The sequence below is a fragment of the Panthera tigris genome, chromosome F3 (assembly GCF_018350195.1).
Source record: "Panthera tigris isolate Pti1 chromosome F3, P.tigris_Pti1_mat1.1, whole genome shotgun sequence".
Lineage (NCBI taxonomy): Eukaryota > Metazoa > Chordata > Mammalia > Carnivora > Felidae > Panthera > Panthera tigris.
In genome coordinates, this window is record NC_056678.1 from 27473293 (window position 1) to 27494376 (window position 21084).

At 35.3% G+C, this 21084-nt stretch overlaps 1 protein-coding gene across 5 annotated transcripts in view; it reads right to left on the bottom strand.

Annotated features, from left to right (window-relative positions):
• Nucleotides 1-21084, bottom strand: part of XPR1 (xenotropic and polytropic retrovirus receptor 1) — a 213916-nt gene that overhangs the window by 95781 nt on the left and 97051 nt on the right. The gene's annotated exons all lie outside the window — the stretch shown is intronic.

Consider the following 21084-nt stretch of genomic DNA (forward strand, 5'->3'; position numbering starts at 1 on the left):
GATACATCATATGTTAGGTCACCAAACAAGTCTGAATAAATTTAAGAAGGGTGAAATCATATCAAGCATCTTTTCTAACCACAATGACATGAAAACTACAAGGTCTATGTCTCAACCAATATAGCTATCCTGAACTATATTCACTTTCCTGGATCAGCCATACTTTTCTTACCTTTGGATCTTAACACAAGCTGTTCTTCTGCCTGAACATTTTCTAAGTACTCCAAAACCACCTCTTCCCTTACCCCCAACATTCATATTCACATTATCTCCCTTGTTTCCCTTACACTTAGCCTCTTAAATAACTCTTCTCAGAAACATTACTAACCATAACAACCCCGAGAATATTAATTGACTATAAACAGTCTATATCTCCTGGGACAAGGAGTGTCAGGTAAATTTCAGGCACAGAAGAGAAGAAGGAGTACTAGAGAATTGTGCCTTGGGGAGCTAAAAAAGAAGAAAAGCTACAACGAACTTTATGTGTTGAGTGGAATCAGAGATACCCATTTGAATTAATGGTTGTTAAATATATGTAGATAAAGAAACACAGAAATAGATAGCGTGTTTATGCAAGGGTTAACACACACACACCCTGGCTCTATCCACTATCAGAATGTAGGAAAATGTTACTCTAACAATGAGCACATCTAGAGCTCAGACCTTGATTTTTAAATACCATCTCCAATAAAAGGAGTCAGGGCTCTTAAGAAAAGAGATTGATTCCAGGGCTGGGGCAGGGAAAATATGAGATGAACCTCGAATATCTTTAATACCTGAAAATAAATTCTCACAAAAGGATGGGGGTATGTCAAAATGACATAAGAGCCAGCCCCAGCCTGAAGAAGCTTCCAAAGTCCAAAGGAATAAAATAAAGGATAATATTGTATTATAATCCATAGAATAAAACAACTGTCCACAGGTCCATATTGATCCAAATAATTAACTGAATAAGTAAATAAATGTGGGGGAAAAGACAGCTCTCCCTTACAGAAGAAATCTAATTAGTAAAAGTAGAAGGAATGAGGGACTCCTGGGTGGCTCAGTTGGTTAAGCATTCGACTCTTGATTTCCGCTCAGGTCATGATCCTATGGTTGTGGGATCAAGCCCTGTGTCAGGCTCTGCGCTGATGGCATGGAGCCTGCTTGGAATTCTCTCTCTCTCTCTCTCTCTCTCTCTCTCTCTCTCTCTCTCTCTCTCTCTCTCTCTCTCTCCTTCCCTCCCTCCCTCCCTCTCTCTTTGCCCATCCCCATATATGTGCATGCACACACATGCTTTCTCTCTCAAAATAAATAAATAAAACTTTTTAAAAGAAGACTTAAAAAGGGCGCCTGAGTGGTTCACTCAGTTAAGCGTCCGACTTTAGCTTAGGTCATGATCTCGCAGTTTGTGAGTTCGAGCCCCATGTCAGGCTCTGTGCTGACAGCTTTGGATTCTGCGTCTCCCTCTCTCTTTGCCCCTCCCCTGCTTGTGCTCTGTTTCTGTCTCTCAAAAATAAACAATCATTAAAAAAAAAAAAAAAAAAAAAAAAAGAAGGAATGAGAGGAATGTAAAATCACCATTAGGCAAACCACCACAGTATTTAACTGATGCAGATTAAGATAAACCTATGGATGCTTAATCAGTACACAAAAATTTGAGGAGCAAGAAGATATTTGCCCATACAAAGGGAAAAATAGTAACTTCACAGTGCAGAATCTAGGCAGACACCCTTTAAGCAAGTAATCAAGGTAAACATTACCAATAAGACATATCAACATCATGTATCACCTGAAATAATGCATTGTGAAGGGCACATTGTTTCTGTGGTATTCTTGACAAAAAGGCATAACCTGAATCTACGAATGAAAAAACATCAGACCAAAAAAAACTTAAAAGATATTGTACAAAAAACTCATCAAAGTCCGGTATTCAACAAAGTGTCACAGTCATAACTAAGGAATTGTCACAGATTGAAGGAGAATAAACAGGTAAGTAACTCAATGCGATGTGGGATTTCATCTTGGATCCTTGTACAGAAAAAGACACAAAAAGAAAATCTGGTAAAATTCTAATAAGGTCTATAGTTTAGTAAATAATATTGTACCAACATGTTTAGTTTAGTAAATAATATTGTACCAACATATTAAGTTCCTGGTTCTACTAACTGCTATGGTTAAGTGAGATGTCAACACTGAAGAAAACTGGCTAAAGAGCATAGATAAACTACTATTCTTGCAACTTTTAAGGTTAAAATTATTTCAACATAAAAAAAGATTAAATTGTCTAAGGTTTGAAGGCAAACAAATTTAAAAATTAAAAACAATTTAAACCTAGACAAAAGAATGATTTAATTGTGATACCATTTCTCAAGCTACTTAATGTATGAGTCTAATAACAAATCTTAAATATCAATATTATATATTCAACAGCAAATATTTTCTAAAATACCTGTTATGTGCCAGGCACTGTGCTATTGACCAGGCATGCACTGATCAAGAGTGCTAACACAATCCCTTTGAGAGAAAACAGATAACTAAGCAAGTAATTATAAGAGAAATGCACATAATAAAAAAGAAAGCACAGGATGCTAAGGGGGCATGATAACAGGAACTAAGCCTGTGTATAGTGGTCAAGCAAGTCTTCCTGACAAAAGACACTTCAACTGAGATATAAAGAAGGAACTGAGGGATATGGGGCAGGAGGAAGTATGTGAGTGTTGAGAGCATGGCTGACTTGAGAAAAATATCCAGTACTGCTGAACCATACCAAGTGAAAGTAATCTAAAATGAAGCTAAAGATAGAGACAGGAGGCAGATGAAGGGGCTTACTGTGAGATTTGTAAAAGAGTAAGGAGGGAAATAATATGGCCTGATGCACTTGTACACTTAAAATAGGACACATCATAAATCCAGGGGGTGAAAAAGTTCTACCCACATTTAGGATATCTGTCACCAGGTGAAACATAGCACATGTTTAGGGAAGAAAAGACAGTATAAGCTTAAATTCTATGTTTAGGCAACTTTATCATACAATTTAGATCTTAAAACAAATGCATACTCCTTAGCATAAATGCAGTTCTCTTCAGGTGACTTAGTTATTTAAACTCAATTCATCTAAACATCTTTCAGCTCTCTTCTGTGTCTTATGCCAAGGTCACTAAACTTTGTACACACCTTGGCTCCTATATTTCTCTGAGCGGCCTGGTGTAGGCAAAATACTTGTTATTCAATAAATACTAGGAGAGATCATAATTATTTCAATAAATATTTCACTTAATTTGAGAGTAAGAGGTGTTTAATCCTACCTTTGCTTTGTCAATTGTCAAAGTAATGATATGCTCCTTTGAGAGACAGAAGGATATGCTTTTTGTTACAGGGTTACAACGCCACATCCTCAGTGTTTAACTCTGAATGTGCATTAGCACCTCACTGACTCTTTCACAAAGAAATCAGACCTTAGGTTTAACATTTAAAAAGCATCAAATTAAGGAAAATAAGTATTCAAATATAAATAATACAATATTTCTAAGAAGGAACAGGGTGGGAATTCTCCTTTATAAAAGGAAAAACACTATTCAAAGAGTTCCCAAGACATAAAAATAGACACAAAAGAAAATCAAAGACACCCTAAAAACTGGCATTCTTAACCATAAGTTCACAGATCAACTATAAGGAATTCCTCCTGAAACTAGATATAAAATCCTAGGACACATCTGCATTTTTTTTTAAATACTTAAATTGATTTATTTCCCTTAAAGAAAATTAAGATTCACTACTTCCAGAATGCTAAAATTTCTGAAGAGAAGGGCATACAAGAGCAAGTCTTTCCTGTTCCAGGATGCCTGGAACAAATTAGTGCAAGTGGACTGCAATTGACTGAACTTATTGAATGTTAGCCAGTGAAAAGCATTGCTTTTTTTTCTGAACTTATTGAAATCTTTAGTGGTAGAATTTTTATTCACATAAAGAGAAGTAAAGTCCTTTTATTTGGGAAAGATCCTGAGAAACATTACCAACAACAGCTTAGAGCCTAAAGAACACTGAGAAATGGCTCTAGTTACTAAAGGAAGGAATCTGAAATATCTAAATAAGCTGGAATAGATTTAGTAGAATAAGAAGCCTTTAATTCTTATACCAAAGTTTATGTGCTCCTCAGACTCACATTTAATAGTTTCTATTTAACTTTGTTAAAGGGTAGCATACATAAATCCTGCAGACTAAAAATACCTGATGATTTTGTTACACAAAACCCTCTACATGTTCTGCCTTCTCGAAGTCCTAAAGAACTGCATAAATGTAATCTTAATCACGTCTTCGATCTTAATTCAGGTGCATTCCCCAAAAAGGTTTAACAGAATTATGGGGCTTGAGGGTTTCACACAGAAGCATCAATTCTGACCATTTATTTCTGGCACATAAAGTCCAGAAGCAGCCCTATAAATCTTCTACGGATGAAGCAGATCCTCCTAGAAAGCTATGAACAGGACATAATGTACATCTCCAGTGTTTACACAGCATTCAAACTAAATAAACTCCACAGCAAAACTGAATTTTAGGCCATACCTCCACTCATTAAGTTTAAATAAAAATTAAAAAAATAAAAGTTTCTTGTGGTAAGAGTAATTACTTAGTCTTTGTTACGAAAGATTATCAGTACTCTTACCATTCATCACTATCCCAGCCACTATTTTGAAATATCTTCTCCATGAACAGATATGTATGTGCATGTGCTGTACAGAATTGGGATCATTATCTATGTGTGCAATGTTTATATTTTTATGTAACATTCTGTTAAGAGTACATAACATTACTATATATCCTCTTAATATCATGATTTTAAGGGCTTGATAGTGTTCTCTCATGTGAATGTTCTGGAATTTATTTTGTTTTCATATTACTTGGAATTTACATTATTTTTTCAAACTTTTGCTACTTTAAGCCATGCTAGAACAATTTTACCCTTGCATTTTTTATTCATAAATCTGACTTAAGAAAAAGTCAAAGAATATGGAATATTTACAGTTTTAAAAGGGAACTTTGAAAAACATTTAAAAGAGAACCAAATTATAGCTAGCAATTACTGAATACTTACTATGTTCTATAATAAGCTGTGTGGATTATCTCTCTTAACATTTACAACCACAGGGCAGGTAACATTTTTATTCTCAGTTTTAAAACGGAGAAATAAGGCTAAAGAAGGAAACTGTCCATGGACACAAAGGAAGTTAGTGGCAGAGCTAGGATTAGAGCCCAGGTCTCAGGCCTAAACTTTTAACTGCTACAATAACCTGTCTCAGTGTTCTCAATGAGTTGGTGAATATGAAAGTACTAATCAAAAGTAAGGAATTAACCCAAATCAAATTTTATCATAACCCCAATGCCTATATTTCCTGAAAAGAAGGGGAGAACCGTAACAATGCCAGACACATACCGATTTTTCTAGTTCACTATCTCCTATGACTATTTGGAAATTATTATATTAAAAGATCACCAAATACTATATACAATGAGAAGCCTACAGGCAACTTATACCTGGTTAATATTCTATAGAAATCTGCAACAAACAAATGCACTACAAGAATTATCATTTTACATATTTTTACAATTCTTACACTATGAAAATGACTAAATCTTTAAAAAAATTTTTTTAATGTTTTTTATTTATTTTTGAGAGGCAGAGAGAGACAGAGCATGAGAGAGGGAGGGGCAGAGAGAGAGGGAGACACAGAATCCAAAGCAGTCTCCAGGCTCTAAGCTGTCAGCACACAGCCTGACGCAGGGCTCAAATCCACGAACTGTGAGATCGTGACCTGAGCTATGGTTGGATGCTCAACCGAGTCATCCATGCACCCTTAGATCCATCTTTGAACAGTCCATTTTCTCTTGAAAACTACAATTAATTCCCATTACCATTTCATGAACAAAATTTCAATTATTTTCTAACCAGTCATCCCTATGATATCTAAATTCAATTTCCTATTGAATTTGAATGAGTGAACTGAGTGGGTGGGAGCTTTTTCTAATTATTAAAGCTCTTCTACTTATACTGCTTTAAAACTGTCAGCAATTCAATTTTTTTAATGCTGTATTTCAAAGTTTAATACAAAGATACAAAAATTTCTTTCTTTTTTGAAAAAAAACAAAGAGAAATTATCTGTTTGGAACTCAATTAGTAAGATTCCCTTCTTTCTCTTAAATCCAAAAACTGATTCGTAGTTTCTTTTTTTTAAATTAAAAAAAAAATATTTATTTTTGAGAGAGACAGAGAGAGACAGTATGTGAGCAGGGGAGGGGCAGAGAGAGGGAGACAGAATCCGAAGCAGGCTCCAGGCTCCGAGCTGTCAGCACAGAGCCCAAGGTGGGGCTGGAACCTAAGCTGTGAGATCATGACTTGAGCTAAGTTGGTCGCCCAACCCACTGGGCCACCCAGGCGCTCCTGATTTGTAGTTTCTAACAAGAATTTGGTTAAATGAGGAATGGAAGGACCAAGAAAAGGAACAAGAGAAATTCCTTAAAATTTGCTTTTTTTGGGCGCCTGGGTGGCTCTGTCAGTTAAGCGTCCGACTTTGGCTCAGGTCATGATCTCACAATTGGTGAGTTTGAGCCCCACATCGGGCTCTGCACTGACAGTAAGGAAGAAGACTGTTTAGAATTCTTGCTCTCTCCTCTCTCTCTGCCCCTGCTGGTGCTTTCTCTCTCTCAAACAGATAGAAAGATACATAGATAAATAGATAAATAAATACCAAAAAATACAAAAATAAAATTTGCTTTTTTTCCCTTTTGAGTTGAGCATTTGTAGCTTCAGCCTCAAAAACTATATATGGCATCATGACTCTTTGGTCACCATTTTTGGAGGCAAATTTATTTGATAACAAATAAAACCTGTATTAAACAGGGTTATGAATAAAACTTCTGTTAAAGGGAATTATGAAATAATAAATTTGTAGTTCACTGCTCACTGCTTCAATTTTTTTTCACTCCAAAATAAGAAATAAAGGGCAAAAGAATATAAACATGTAATGTAAGAACACAAAATAAAACCTTACTTATTGATGATTTTTTTCCCCCTGAAAGCACTTCCTCCCTCTGGAACAAATGTTTTTGTAGTTTTAACCCGTGTAAGCCTTATTTACCATAATTTACTTTCGAATTACAATTTCACTGAAAGGTTTTAAAAAACTGCTAGAAATACTTAACAGTAATTCACTTATAAGTACAATGACAATTTCTTTAAAATTTTTTTGAAATTATATCCCATTCCTTTAAGTTTACATCTCAAGCCTGAGCCACAAATGTAAAAGTTTACCTCTTACTTAGAATTATATTTGACAATTAAACATACCCAACACATGCCTACTGCATGTCAGCTATGCACTAGATTCAGTGTTCCTTTCCTTAACGACATCAGAAAAGTAATACAATTTACTGAAACTATCCTCATTCCTCCAAATTTTAATTTCATTCCTTTCCATTAGCACCAAGTTGTACAGAAAACATCTGTTATATACCTATATAATGTTTTCTCAAAATTCAAATTTTTGCCTTATTGATCTCATAGCATTAGGATATGTCTACAGTACCAACAAATGCAATCTTCCCAGATATTAAGATAAAAATATTAAATTGCAACCTACTAAATATAGGCAGAAGGGCATGATGACAAGGACTGTGAACCTGGAGACAGAAAATTTAAGTTCTCTCAGTTCCATTAATGGTAAAACTATACAACCACAGTGAGTTAAACTCTCTGTACCTCAGGGATATTTTGTTTTCTCATTTTTTTCTATTTTCTTTTAGATTTCAAGGGTTTATTATCTCCTTGAAGATTGTATGATAACGCCATAAAAAAATGATGAAATGGTAAAACTCGCAGTACTATTTTACGTTAAAAGTTCGGAAAAGGGGGCATATATTTGAAAGCAGTATCAGGTGGCACTTGATCCGAATTTTTGAAGTTGAGGAAAAATCTAGAAGTTACAGAGAATAGAAGAGATATAGGGATGCCTGGGTGGCTCAGTTGGTTAGGCTAATCCAGCTCTGGATTTCGGCTCAGGTCACTATCTCACGGTTTTTGTGAGTTCGAGCCCCACACTGGGCTCTGCGCTGACAGCGGGCCTGCTCAGGATTCTCTCTCTCTCTGCCCCTTCCCCTCTCGCTCTTGTGCACTCTCTCTCTCTCTCTCTCAAAATAGATGAGTAAACACTAAAGAGAGAGAGAGAGAGAGAGAGAGAGAGAGAGAGATTAAAAATTAAGAGACACACTTTGCAAAAGGACCTGGAACTGAATAATGAAATCAGCACAGTATATGTTAGGAGATTAGACTAGCTGGAGCTGATGCAAATGTAAAGATCATTTAGAATTTGATGGATTATATACATTGTGGCTGCAAAAAAATGGTTTTGAGGCCAGACTGCCTAGGTTCAAATCCTAGCTCTGCTACTTACCAGCTGAGTGCTTGTACAAGGTCTAATTCTTTCCACTATTCCTAGACAGAAGCAATAAAGCAATGGAAAGAGAAAGGACTATACCAATGCAGTGATCTATTTATCTATTATCTTGAGTATATTGTGCTGTCCAGTTGTTTGCCTATCTCTCCACAGACTGCACATTCTTTGCCTAGTTAAAAATCTCCCTGAAAGCTGTTTCTCTACAATGCATTCTGTTATCACTGAAATAATTTTAGAGTTCAAAATACCTAAGATATTCCCAGGTATAAAGCTCATCTTAGAGATGCCTATGTTAAAAACCTAGAATAGAAGCATGACCAATGTCATGTTAATGTCACAGATTCCCATTACAACATTTAACAGAAAAAAATACTCAGTCACTCACAAAAATGTATTTTTTTTTTAAAAGCACATTTATGCTACATACCCCTTTTTAGAACTTACAATAATCATAGCTTGTATCACTGGTCTCTAAAGTGGGATGACTGAAATTGTGCAAAGTAATCACATGGGGTGGGCAAGAAAATATTAGATTATCTATTTGTACATTTTATTCAAACAAAAATTAAGCTTTACTAATATGTAAACTGCAAATAAATAGTTAGTACCCTTACTTGGTCCATAGTCTGTCTGACAGTCATGTTTACTTTCAGTATGTGAGGTATTCTAAGAGAAAGTGGGAATTCTACAACACAGAGAATTCAACAACAAAAATAAAAACAAAAACAAACAAAAAAAATCCTGGTTCATTCATTCAAGTCCATGCTGAGGTTTAGTAAGTACCTTAGTAAAAAAGTTTGTGGACTATGTTATAAAATGTCAAATTACCCTCACAAAATGCATAAGCAGACTGAAAATATTCCTGCTAGCATTCAATCAAATAAAGTGAATTACCAACTGGGAAAGAAAGAAAGAAGTTGGATCTCTCCTTCACACCTTATACCAAAATAAATTCTAAATAGATCAAAGAGTAACCATAAAAAGTGAAACTACAGAAATGCTAGAAGAAAATACAGAAGTTTTAAGTGTCTCAAATCATAAAAGTTCTATAAATGCAACTACCTAAAAACAAAATCATTTTCTAAATGATACAAACATCATCACAAGTCAAAACCTAAACCACAAATTGGACAAAAGTATACATAACTCATATAACAAAGACCTAATTCCCTTAACATATGAAGAGCTTCTCTAATAATTTTTTTAAGCTTATTTATTTGAGAGAGAGAGAGAGAGAGAGAGAGAGAGAGAGAGAGAAAGAAAGAGAGAGAGAAGAGCTGAAGAGGGGCAGAGAGAGAGGGAGTGAAAAGCCCAAGTAGACCCCAGGCTATCAGCGCAGAGCCCAATGCAGGGCTCAAACCCATGACATGAGATCGTGACCTGAGCCAAAATCAAGAGTTGAATGCTTAACCAACAGAGCCATCCAGGTGTCCCTCTGATAATTAACCCATTCTTTATATACCTAGTGAGCAAAGACAAACTCTGCCAGTATGTGTTAATGAAGGAGTGAAGGAAAGCAGCACCCATACATTCCTGTTAAGAGCATTAAAAAACAACTCTATGGATGGCAATTTAGCAATTTTCATTTCTAGCAAATTATCCTAGAGATACCTACACAAGTATAAAACAACATATGTAAAATAGTCATTACAGCATTGTTTGTAGTATCAAAAGACTGAAAAGAGCCTAAATGCCCATTATAGTAAGACTAAATAAATAACAGGAAACTTGTATAATGTAATACCACGCAGCATTTTTTTAAAACAAAGGAGCGGTTGGAATACTTACAGAATAATCTCCAAAATATGGGCCCCTGGGTAGCTCAGTCGGATAAGCGTCCGACTTCAGCTCAGGTCATGATCTCACAGTTCAGGCCATGATCTCACAGTCTGTGAGTTTGAGCCCCACGTCGGCTCTGTGCTGCAGCTCAGACCCTGGAGCCTGCTTCAGATTCTGTGTCCCCCAATCTCTCTGTCCCTCCCCTGCTCACATGCTTTCTCTCAAAAATAAATGTAAAAAAAATTTTTTTAATAAAAAAAGAAAATAAGTTGCAAAATATTGTGTAAAACAAATGAAAAAAATTCTAAGAAACTTGTGCAGTAATGCCTTAGGGACACCCAGCCACATAGCGAGGGAAAACAGATGGAAGGAAGACTTTCACTATACACTTTTGTATATTTTGCATTTTTACACAATCTATATATATTTTCTACTGGAAAACCTAATTGATATATCAAAAAACAGCACTGCAAAAAAAAAAAAAAAAAAAAAAAAAGCAAAGCCATCGACAGAATATCTTAACAACATAATCACAAGCAAACAACATGAAAAAAGTGGAGCAAGCGCTTACATTCCTAATATAAGGTCACAATCAGTAACACTTTGAAGCAAAATTAGAAATGATCTAATCCAGATCTGACAAACTTGACTAATGAAATTCAAAAAATAGTAATAAGGCTATCTGAAATACATCCATTATCATCAACAACAAAATCTGTCTTACATATTTATTGTGATGTGTACTTTCTAGCTAATGACAGTATGAAGCTATCAGGATTAACAGGGCATTTAACAACTAAGTATCTAAAACATGGAGATAAACCTTTATGAATTTGTCAGCAATGACTTAAAGTCCAAAGATATTCCAAGTATTTGATAAATTTTTAGAAAGCATAATGAAAAATGTTTAGAAACTGCTTTTGTAACTTCTTCATAGCTACAAAGAGCCACATACCACTGAGGAAATGGATTCCTTCTGCCATGGAAAGAAAAATGCTAGAATGACGCACACAAAATATATGGAAACAAAAACACAATTACTTTTCATCATATACTACTGGAAAACAGGTAAAAAACATTGCTGATGGCTTGAAGAAATAAAAAGAAGAAATTATACAATGTTAGCTATTTGCTTGAATAAAAAACAGATTTTCTAATATGTCTCAGCTTATGAAATTGCCATATTTTATTTTAATGGGGAAATACAAGAACAATTTTTGGTGATACACTAAAAACATGTACTGGAGAAGATACATTCTTTAAGTTTCTATAAACATAATATTTCTTTATTAAGATTCTGCAAAAGGTATAATTTAGGCAACTATTAAATCATGCCCTGATGCAATATTTTTGGTTAGTGCATTAGTTTTAAAACATTAAAATGAAACATATAATTTAGTAAGTTCAGAACTGGCTATTAAAATTCAGCAAAATAGGGGCACCTGGGTGGCTCAGGTGGTTAATCGTCTTGACTCTGGATTTCAGCTCAGGTCATGATCTCATGAAATCCAGGCCTGTGTCAGGCTCCACGCTAGCAGCGCAGAGCCTGCTTGGGATTCTCTCTCTCTCCCTCTCTCTCTGCCCTTCCCCCCACTTGCTCTCTAAGTAAATAAATAAAAAGCTTAGCAATACAGATAATATAATTAAATATAATATAAATATAAATAATACTTCAGCAGTTGTTCATTTACAACCTTAGCACAACTCTTTTGATTTTGTGTATCATGTTATTCAAACCCTTTATTTAAACTGATATAGTTATTTAACTATCCAGATGTTTACATCTTAATTTCCAATCCTAAGAGTAAGCTCATTTGGAATAAGAATTTTGGAATTCCCTCTTTTGCCTAGAATTTGTTGATTTCATTCTTAAATTCTGGGATACAGAATACTTTTATTTAAAAAAATACTTTTTAGGAGAGCTAGGTGGCTCAGTCAGTTCAGCATCCGACTCTTGATTTTGGCTCAGGTCAGGATCTCACAGTTCGTGAGATTGAGCCCCAGTCTGGCTCTGCACTGACCACATGAAGCCTGCTTGGGATTCTCTCTTTCCTCTCTCTCTGTCCCTCTCATGCTAAGGAAATAAATAAACATTTTTGAAAAAAAAACCTAATAAAAACAGTAACATAGTTTTACATATGTTAAATAAGAAATACACATATACCACAGTAAACATGGCACTGTACCTTAAAAAGATCTTAAGTTTGCTTGTAGAAATGGTTGTCTGAAAGGCGTTTATGAATTATTGTGAAGTGAAGAGGGCTAGCCATATAACATCAGGGAAAGTTTACACCAGATGTGAATGGGTATGGCACATAACACAAGTGGTAAAATAAGGTAAATGGTAAATGTTTGAGGTGTGCACATGTGTGTTTTTTGTGTCTTTCTACAGAGCTTGGTTTAGTTGGGTATAATATTCTGAGTTTACCTAGTGTTTCGTAAGGGTGAAACTACACATAAATAAACACAAAATTCATGTTGGGGTCTATCTGTTCCCTAATACAGTAATTGTATTGGAACAAACTCATGTTTTCAAATCATGTGTTACATGTTTCAAATCATGTGAACTAATTATATTTAGAAACTAACATCTGGATACTCAGTGTGCTCATTGTTATTGGAGTTTTGATTCCCATTCCCTCTTAGTACACAAAACTAATGCATGTATGCATACATACCCATGTACGACATCAGCCTATGTATGTCGAAAACTATGAGCTCATCGTAATACCTCCAATGCCAGCCCAACACCATACAGTTTATTCTAGCTTTATCCTTCTCCATATCTGTAATTTCCTCCCCTAAAAGAAGTCTGGCTCCTATTACCTTCAACATATTTAGTTATTTGATCAAGCCTCTGTGTGTAACCAACATGACTGCAGTGACCCACTCCCACCCATGCAGGTGCCTTCCTCATCCCATTCATGTTCCAGTACTGTACACTGGGCTTTTGGAGTAAATTACTAGGTGCAGGAGAGTAATGGGGAGAGAGAAGGAGAAGAGAGAGGAAGAGAAAACAAAAAATGTTTGTTTGTTTTTTAAAAAAGGAGACATGAAAAATTTTGAAGGAGAAGAGCCCACTGTTACAAAGTTATTTTAAAATATAAGAAAAGAGAAGAATACAGGCAGACTTTGGTTCCACATCAGTAAGTACTTTTCTGCAATATAAAGCAGTTTCATCCTTTATAAAACATTATACTGTGGAAAATTTCAAACATACACAAAACTAGAGAGAACGGAAATGAGCTCTCATAGACATGTCAATTAGCAGGAATAAAACAAACATATTGGACACAGGCAAAGAAACTATTAATCAAAGTAAATGATGCTAACTTTTCCACAGGGGGTCATTTATACAGTATAAGACACAGTAGGACCCAGGACTCTACTCTCCTTATGGAACTCATATTCTATAGGAAGGATAAACAAGACATTAAGTAAACTAAGGTACTTTCAGATTGTTTTAATGGCTATGAAGAAAATGAAACCAGGTAATATGATACTGTAACAAGTGCAGGAAAGGTGACATTAGAATGAGTGGTTTGAGAACATGTCTGTGAAGAGGTGGCATTTGAGTTGAAATCTGAATGACAAGGAGGAGCTAGCCTGGCAAAAACGTGAGGACAAGTGTAATAGAAAATACAAAGGCTCTAACGAAAGTTAGACATGTTTGAGGACATACGGGTTTTAGTGGTGGGAAACCGTACTGTAAGAGAACTATAAGAACAATAGTTGTGAAAGCTGAAGAAATAAAAGTGCAACTTAAAATACATATTCACCCATGTGTCAACCATTTATAGGAATGTGCATTTAGCACTGTGCTAAGACTACACTAAAAGTGGAAGACATTTCCTACTCTCAGCCAAAATACAGTGTGTTGATTTTATAGACCTACATCACACTGAGAACAGTACAAGATGATATATAATTGATAAAATATTACATTACTACCAAAAAAGAGGAAAATTAGTTCCTCTTGGATTATTCATTAGCAATGCCACTGAAGTGACAATTCTAATATTTTCAGCACTGACTTTATAAAGATGATTACCTTAACAAGTACTTTCTAATTATTCTTTTTTTCTTTTTTCCAAAAGAGTCATAACTATGATTTGTTGAGTATCTATCTACATTATGCTAGAGTCCTGAATTGCCAGAATGCCATTACCATTTTGTACAGAGCAAAGTTAGGCTCAAAGTGATTTGCCGAAAGTCAACCAACTGGCTGAGTTACGATTCAAATTCAGATTCTACTACTAACACAGTGTCCTTTCTACATAATTATCCTGGGCTTTTTTTCTTTCCTATTTTTTTAATGTTTATTTATTTATTTTGAGAGAGAGAGAGAGAGAGAGAGAGAGAGAGCGAGCACATGTGTGTTCAAGGGCAAGCTCTCAGAAAAGATAAAGGTAAGAATAGGGAGATATCAATATTATCTAATGCTTTATGGCAAACTTCCTATCCAAATAAATTTAACATCTACAATGAAACCATGCCAAATGAACCACCAAATTTAGCCATATAATTTACATGAGAGAGTGAGACTAAATAATCCTTTAAAAAATTCAGTCATCTAACCTAACTACTATCCTTTATTTTGTCACGTTTCTTCTGATCTTATTTATAACCAAAGTTCCTTTTCCATCCAATGCATCTTCTGCCAGCCAAGGTTAGCATCCAAGTCTGCAAGTAAGTATTAATTAATACAATAAACATTCAACTTTCACTTGAAGGTTCAATCTTATTTTCTCTCATACTCATACTATCTCCTTCCTCTTTTTCCATTACTAAGTGTCACAGACGATACTATCATTACATTGCTTTCTATATTTATAAGGATCCCAGCTCATATCCCCAGACTTATGGGCGACACATTTATTCCCCTTAGACATTAACTCTTCCTTTCTCCTTCCTCCATGATGGAAACAAATTTCAACAGTCTATATGAAAGATGAGCTCAACAACCCTTATACATTTAAAATTATAGACATGCTGATGAAATTTATTTCAGTGATTACTGCCATCTGCTTTCTCTATTTTACAGGAAAGAGGGTCTGCCACTGCAAATTGAACTATTGGTTCATTTAAATTATTCTACCTCTGAAAGTAACCTATATTTAATTTTCTAGGAAATGTATAAAACATCAATACATTGTTGTACAATGTTATTGTACATCAATACAATAACTATAATATTATGGAAGAATACACAAAATTTCAAAATGCTATCAGCAGGTTTGGCTGTTTTATAAGTAAATCTTGCTTTCCTTACAAAGTAAATCTACTAATATAAAATATGTCTTAAATTTTTAAACAGCGGCAGATAAAAGATATGGATTAAAAGAAGCTTCAAAGAAATAGCTTCAGTTTTCTGTAAAAATTAGAAACTTACATTTTCTAATACATTCCATTCCAAGTATTATTTATTAGGTACTGATATGAAAGGCATCTTTTGAATGACAGGCCTTATTAGAAAAGCTATACCAAAGAGTTCCTCTATTTACTAACAGCTTGAAAATTTGGTCATAATGATCTCAAATTAAGGAAGTTACTAATGATCAGACAAAAAATACATAAATGAATAAGGTATGCCTGTAACTTGTGGGTTAACAATTATAAAAAATATAGGCATACGGATCAGAAATAAAAAAAATAATAGTTTTTAATCACAGACAACATAATGTGTATGTACTATATCCTCAGAAATCTACAAAAGCAGTGCTATTACTAATAAGTTAATGAGGTTTTGGATTATAAGGACAATATACAAAATTCAATTGTATTTCAACATTCTAGCAATAATTAGGAAATAAAATTCTAGAATAGTATCGTCTATGATAGCATCGAAAGTATGAAATGCTTAGGGACAGACTGAGCAAATATGTGCAAGATCTGTACATAAAAGCGTGGAAAACAGAAACTATTTGGAAAACTAAAAATGTTAAAAAAGACAAAGTAAACAAGACTTAAATAAGTGGAGAAATACTACATGTTCATGAACTACAATGTTCAACATTGTTAATGTGTCAATTCTCACCAAAATGATCTATGGCTTTAATGCAGTCCCAATCAAAATCCCAGCAGGGTCTCTTTGGGGTTTTGTTTGTTTTTACAAAATTTGACAGGATTTTAAAATGTATTTGGAAATGCAATAAACCTAGAATAGCCAAACAATTTTGAAAATGAAGAAAAAAACTGAAGATTTACACTGTCCAATTTCAAGACTTACTATGAAGCAATAGTAATGAAAATAAGTGTTACACGGGCATAAGGATAAACCCTGTGGAGTATAACACAGAGCACAGAAAGAGGTCGGCATATGTATGGTCACTTGGTTTTCTACAAAGATGCCAACATAATTCAATCCTTCCTGTATATATTTGCAAACATACATGAGAAGGAAACACTATTACTCTATGTTATTCTTCTGGAAGTAATAGGATTAGAACGTGTAAAGGCTTACTTTTCCCTGATTAGTAACTATTAAATCCACATAGAAAGGTATCTCACTGTTTCATTTTCTCTATGTTTAGCAATTAGTTCCTCTCCTTTGGGAGCTGGAAAGCAATCAGCTATGCACCACAGAAATACAGCTGGCTTTTCTTTTATTTAATATAGATGAAGGTAGGGGAAGTGAGTATACTCTGAATGCGTAAGAAAAAAACCCCTGTCAAACAGAAGCTTTAAAAAAATGTTTTATTCTAGATTAGAAATGAGAAGAAAAATCAAAATGACAGAAAATATAATGCTGTTAAAGAATCCATAATATATCTTTGGAATGAAAGAAAATCAGCTTGTGACTGTAACCAGTGTCAAAATGTGTTGTTGTTTTTTAAAAATAAGATCATTTCCTTATTAAACTGGATTGGGGACAAAGGGGAAAAAGAACAAAAAGTTTCAAAATAAAAGGAAAAATTTAAATTACTCCTATTTCTTGGAAAAACATTTTCAAGAAAATTTTGACAAGTATTATGGTTCACAGGAGCTTTCCAATATTTAATAAATATTATATTTGTTATGCCTATAATGTCCCTCTTTGAAACAGAACTGAGTATTGGTATTTTTAGACATGAGAGCTCCCAGCAATGGGATTCAAAAGAATATACTATTCCCTCAAATCTTCATTTGTCCTTTTTAACTAAGATCTGTTTTTAATATAAGGATGAAAGTGACAATACTAAAGAATATAACAGCCTTGAAGTTAAAGCCAGTGTTAAGAATTTTTTCTTTCACCAACCCTGATTACATTAAATATGGTAGATATTTTTATTTTCTTTAAAAAGGCCAAGGGGGAGAAAAGGAGAGGAGAAAGGAGTATTTAATGAATGCCGTTCTGTGCAAGACACAGAGGTGTTCTGCTGAATGTTTAACAATCAGCCCTTGGGTGTGTGTGTGTGTGTGTGTGTGTGTGTGTGCATGAAATGTGTGTTTGTTATAAATATTGAAGGCTATAGGAAATAATTTAAAAATTATAATAAAATATACAATAGTCTTTATTGTAAATTTCATAAAGCCAGCTTACTCTCACAGAATGCTCTTCTGATTTCGCCAAACTCATGAGAAGCCAACCAAGGGTTGCAACTGATGGAGTGTAATTCCAATCTAAATGTTATTTGATATTTTCACTTAAAGAATAAAAGGAACGTGAAACAACAATGATGTATGTCATAACCTCATTCGTTCATCAATGATATCAGCAACTTCTTTGCTGAATTAGATAACACATGCATACCTTGGAGATATTGATGGTTTGGATCCAGACCACTGCAATAAAACAAATACTGCAAAAAAGTGAGTCAAATGAATGTTTTGCTTTCCCAGTGCATATAAAAGTTATGTTTAGGGGTGCCTGGGTGGCTCAGTCAAATAAGTGTCTGACTTCGGCTCAGGTCATGATCTTTCCGCTCATGAGTTCAAGTTCAGATGTCTGCACAGAGCCTAGAGCCTGCTTTGGATTCTGTGTCTCCCTTTGCCCCTCCCCCACTCTCGCAAGTGCGCTTTCTCTAAAATAAACATTAAAAAATTTAAAAAGTTATGTTTATACTACACTGTAGTCCACTAAATGTGCAATAGCATAATGTCTTTAAAAAACCCAATATACATACATCTTAATTAAAAAATACTTTATGGGGCACCTAGGTGGCTCAATTAGTCAAGCGTCTGACTCTCGATTTTGGCTCAGGTCATGATCTCCTGGTTGTTGAGATCGAGCCATGCGTTGGGCTCTGAGCTGAGCATGGAGCCTGCTTGAGATTTTCGTTCTCCTTCTCTCTCTCCCCACCCCGCCCCTGCTCACGCTCCTTCTGTCTCTCTTAAAATAAATAAACATTTTTTAAAGTACTTTATATGCTGGGGAACCTGGGTGGCTTAGTCGGTTAAGTGTCCAACTTTGGCTGAGCTCAGAGCCTGGAGCCTGCTTCGGATTCTGTGCCTCTCTCTCTCTCTCTCTCTCTGCCCTTCCCCCACTTGAGCGCTCTCTCTCAAAGATAAATTAATTAATTAAAAATATATGCTAAAAAATGTTAAACATAAGTTGAGCTTTCAGCAAATGGTATCTTTTTGCCGATAGAGGATCTTGCCTCAGTGTTGATGGTTGCTGACTAATCGGGATGGTAGTTGCTGAAGGTTGGGATGCTCAGGCAAATTTTTTTTTAGGCCAATTAAACTAATTTTATTCAGAGTAAGTTTATCTATTCAATTACAATATTAACACTCTCTAGAGAGATTTTCTAGAGACAATAAATGTAAAATTTAAGAGGTAGAAATCTATTTAGTCTTTTATAGACCACATATTACAGAACTTGCAAATGAAAATTTACACATATAGAAATGATGACAATACTTAAAGGGTGAGGATTTCCATACTGAAACCCATAAGATGTCATATTTTAAACACACGTTTCAAAAAGGGAGAAACTTTTTTTTTTTTTTTTCTGGTGCAAAAAAGATGATTTTATTAAAGCATGGGGACAGGACCCATAGGCAGAGGCTGGTAATAAATTTGGGAGCTGGGGAAGGTAAAATCAAAAAAGGGAGAAACTTTTAATAATTTAGCACAAAATCAAATTACATAGGTGGTACATCCCAGAAAACACTACTTTAAACATGGATACCTGGATCAAAATTCGTTTGGTAGCTTTTAATCAAAAATGAAACATGCTTTTATGTAAAATATAAAGTACTTTTAAATGTTTCTAGAAAAGTCTCTTTGTTACAGTTAAAGTACTAACTTCATCATTTGTGCTCAGCCTCACCTATACACACACAACATGAAATCAGGTGCCAACAAAATCCTGAAGGCAGGTTCTCTTAGTTGATGGACACTTAGGTTGGAAACAAGAGCCCTTCGTTGGCAAGCATTAAGAAGAAATAGTGTCAAAACCTGGCTAATCACTTATGAAAACTAAATACTGACATCCCTTTATTTCCTTTATCTTCCATATGCTTTAAACTCTTATGACGGACTGTTTCGAGTGAGGTTTCATGGTGAGATTTCTCATGTCTACTGAGAGAGCCCTGGGTTGTGTTGTACTTGCTGCGGTGAACCCATGAGCATCTCTGTTTGACTTTCTCTGAGCTGTTTGTGAATTTTCTGTTAAGGGGTTTGGGAAGAGTGTGTCTGTGTTCAGTCTTCTAAGATTGCATCTAGCAGCCCCTGTTTTTTGCATTGGGGTAACTGCTATTTGAATTTTTTAACTGCAGCATTTGTACTGTTGCTCTAATAAAGTTTAGTTTGTTTTAACAGCCATGGACAGGGACGGCTATTGTTAACTGTGCTATAACCATTGTAAAAAGTTTTATAGGAGATTTAAAGTTTTTTTTTTTAATGCTTATTTATTTTGAGAGAGAGAGAGAGAGAGAGAGAGAGAGAGAGAGAACGCACACATGATCAGGGGGAGGGGCAGAGGCAGAGAGGGAGAGAGAGAATCCCAAGTAGGCTCCCTGCTGTCCGTGCAGAGTCCACCATGGGGCTCAATACCATAAACCATGAGATCATGACCTGAGCTGAAATCAAGACATCATCATTATCCTGTGTTCAACCTCACCCATACACACACAATGTGAAATCAGATGCCAACAAAACTCTCTTAATCTTTTGACAAAATAACCTCTGCTTCACAATATCAAGACCTTAATTATCCAGTCATCTCTGCAGCCCATGGAGGGTCTTTTAACTATACATTCATAATCACACACACATGCCAAACCAAACCTTCAGTGTTCTGCCACAAGAGCGACACCTTACAAAGGAACCTCTTTTAACCAATATTTTCTTGTCCAATCTCAAAGTCATTCTGCACAGAGCAACAGAAACTATTTAAACGCCAAAAAGAGGAAGAGGAAGAACTGGAGGGAAAGGCACATGTGCCATTTGCAAACCCTTAAGCTTTGTGAAGAGTGATCCAAGAATCATCTCTTCTTTCGAATCCAAAAGTCTCCATGCTCGTTTAATATCAGAAGTCCTGGAAAAAGCACAGAAGTGCTTCACTGCTCTGAAGTTATATTCTAGTGTCTCACTGAGAGAAAACAGCTGGCCAACACATCAGGCCATGTAGTGGTCCTGATTAGAATTGTCTTTGGGGCGCCTGGGTGGCGCAGTCGGTTGAGCGTCCGCCTTCAGCCAGGTCACGATCTCGCGGTCCGTGAGTTCGAGCCCCGCGTCAGGCTCTGGGCTGATGGCTCGGAGCCTGGAGCCTGTTTCCCATTCTGTGTCTCCCTCTCTCTCTGCCCCTCCCCCGTTCATGCTCTGTCTCTCTCTGTCCCAAAAATAAATTAAAAAAAAAAAAAAAAAAAGAATTGTCTTTGTCTCTCTCCATACAGCCTCTGTAAGAGATTCAATTCTTTTTCCTATCTCCAGGCTTTACTGGAAATTTCA